The sequence below is a fragment of the Ambystoma mexicanum genome, chromosome 13, assembly GCF_040938575.1.
Source record: "Ambystoma mexicanum isolate Mex_15411 chromosome 13, UKY_AmexF1_1, whole genome shotgun sequence".
NCBI classification, from domain to species: domain Eukaryota; kingdom Metazoa; phylum Chordata; class Amphibia; order Caudata; family Ambystomatidae; genus Ambystoma; species Ambystoma mexicanum.
The window spans coordinates 789,721,654-789,725,001 of record NC_090938.1 but is presented as its reverse complement, the minus strand read 5'-3'; positions in this window follow the sequence as shown (position 1 = coordinate 789,725,001).

The window sequence follows — 3,348 nt, the reverse complement described above, 5'->3', positions numbered from 1 at the left end:
AATACCATTCTTATCCACATCAAATGTGTGAAGATAGATCCCATTAGACCTACAGTGGTCATACAAAAGGACTCCTTACTCACCTAGCCTTCCGGCATATGATCCCTTCTGAAGCAAGTCCCTTGCTGCTGGCTGGCTAGCTTATATACAATGCATGGTCTATGCTATTGAAAACACAAGTGTGTGCTCAAGTAGCTGCCATTTTGGGTGAGTAATTCTGATCTCAAAAGTAATGCCACATATATAGTACACTCAATAGTGCTAGTGGGTATGTACCCCAAACTAAGATATAGGAAACCATTTTTGCTTGTTGCAATTGAGGCTGGATTAGCCTAAAAGGAGAGTAAAAACACCAGTATAGGAACACGCATTACACCCTGTTCTGTAATTTACAAATGGTGGCAAGCTTGGCAGGTGACCCACACCTTGTAGTTACCCGCAGCCGAATCAATTTCTAATATAATAGTACGAGTGCTCAGGTTTTCAAACTTCTCCCTCTGCCAAACCATCTCAGTCTTTTACATTGAGATACAGAAAACCAGGAGCTGTACGTTGGTAGCACTAGTAACAAGCACCCCATTTTTGATGCAATATGGCACAAGCCACCAAATATATTCTTACAAGAGACAATGACATTAAAGCATTATTTGCACCGTAGGGTTCAACTTTGAATCAGTTCCAAAGACTTGTATCTGAACCAGAAGACCTAAGATCCAAATGTATTAAATTAGAACGTCTGAGTGTGAGGGAGAGCAACACATTTTGGGAACAAACTACATTGACTCATTATTTACAGGAGAACAAAATGCCAAGGGGTCTCAGAATCCTTATGCTGCCGGATTTTGAGGACCCCTTACATAGCGACCTGGCTTCAGAATGGGAAGCGAATCTGACCACAAGTTCTAATAATATGCTTAAATTGTTGGTAGAGCATGCAAAGCGTGAACATGCATGTATAGTGACACAAATAGACACTCTAAAACAGGAAATAGAATTGTTTGATGCACCTAGTGCAACAATAGATACAAATCTGAAGACTCTCCATACCAGACTTCGCCAACATCAAGACAAAGTCAAACTAAGGAAATCTTGGAAATTCTCCCGTGATGACAGGGACTACCGAGGCAACAGGGTATATACATATCAACCTAAGTACGATGAAGTCTCTAGATCAAGGAATAGCAGTCTGGCATCATCCCCCGCAAGCTCAGAAATTGATAATGACTCAGATAGACAAACCACAAGTAAAGCTAGTTCAGACCACAATGCAGCTACCACATCTAACACTACGGCAATAGATCTACTAGAAGGACAATCGTCTGAGTTACAAGAAACTGTTGAACCCTCACCTTTTTTAGAACAAATAAGACGGTTCAAAAAAGGAAACCATCAAGCAGCTATGAAACAAGTCAGATTTCAAACTCCTGTGGTGACGAATACTTCAACCACAGGTTCAAACCAAGGGGCACAAGGGGCGGCCAACCTGGCTGGCAGAAATGCACCACCCATACTACGCAGAGTGACGCAGAGTGACGAGAGCCTCGTATCAGCAATCCTTGCGCAATCAGAACCGGTAGAATTAGTTTGTAATTTGAGCACATACCAACTCTCTTCAGAGTGACACTCTGTCCTCAACAGAGCACTGTCATTTGCCCCGTGGGGCCTTAACAATTTTGTTCAAATTCAAATTGATCTCTTCAAGTTAATTCGCAAATTAAAACTCAAGAAATACTTGGAGTCCAGGAAGGGCGTGCCAAGGTGGGAAGCAGGCACACGCACCTGCAAATATATACGATGATAGAAAACAGTGACAGGCAGCACATAAAGCAAAGTGAACAGGCAACCAATTCGGTAGGTGACGTGTACAGCAGTCACCAATAGCAGACTCTGAAAATGAAAGTGCAGCGATGAGATCAGGGCAGTTTCTAGCCAACTCGGTGCAAAGGGAACAGAATGTCACATCTACAAAGGTTGGGAATGTCAACATTAAGATACAGTCTGTCCAAAGAGAAACAGAATGTCACATCTACAAAGGTTGGGAATGCCAACATTAAGATACAGTCTGTCCAAAGAGAAACAGAATGTCACATCTACAAAGGCTGGGAATGCCAACGTAAAATTGCGGTCAATCCAAAGGAAACAGAATGTCACTTTTTTTTTTTATTTGATTTAGTTGATACACAACTTTTCAAATATTTACAGATACACAATAATACAAATATATACACAAAAAGTGAAAAAGAGAAAAACAAGAAAGAAAGCAAGAAGATTAAAATACCCAGGGTGCAAAAGATACACAAATAAGACAAAAACATCAAATAAAAACAAAATACTTTACATTTCATATACCTTCCAGATGATTTAACCAGGATATCAAAAGATAGAATGACCAGGCACCTCTCACAATCCAATAGGACCCCATACAAAAATTAATTTGGTGTGGCCACAACAGGAAAAACCATTCTTAAATATTGGACAATGGCGATCTGTACTTTTTCTCTTGAGGTCAAAAACATAATTTGCCATTTGTGGTCACATTTACAAGGGTTGAGAATGCCAGCGTAAAAGTGCAGCCAATCCAAAGGGAACAGAAGGTCCCATCTGCAAAGGTTGGAAATGCCAATGTTAAGATACACTCTATCCAAAGGGAACAGAATATCACTTCTACGAAGGTTGGGAATGCCAATGTAAAAGTGTGGTCAATCCAAAGGGAACAGAATGTCACATCTACAAATGTTGGAATGCCACAGTAAAACTACAGTCTGTACAAAGGGAACAGAATGTCTCAACTACAAAGGTTGGGAATGCCAATGTTAAGGTAGAGTCTGTCCAAAGGGTACAGAATGTCACATCTACAAAGGTTGGGAATGCCAACGTAAAAATGCGACCAATCAAAAGGGAGCAAAGCTTGTCAATGCCACAGTAAATGTACAGTCTGCCCAAAGGGACAGAATGCCACATCTCCAAAGGTTGGGAATGGCAACTTAAAAGTGTGGTCAATTCAAAGGGAATAGAATGTCACATCTACAAAAGTTGGGAATGCCACAGTAAAAGTACAGTCTGTCGACACATGTAAACATCAATTCCATGATTCCCGTGCACACAAAAGTAAATGAAATGCGCGCTCTCTTAGCTAAATTGGTTAATACCATTCTTATCCACATCAAATGTGTGAAGATAGATCCCATTAGACCTACAGTGGTCATACAAAAGGACTCTAAAGAGAGTGTCACTCTCTTCAGAGTGACACTCTGTCCTCAACAGAGGACTGTCATTTGCCCCATGGGGCCTTAACAATTATGTTCAAATTCAAATTGATCTCTTCAAGTTCATTCGCAAATTAAAACT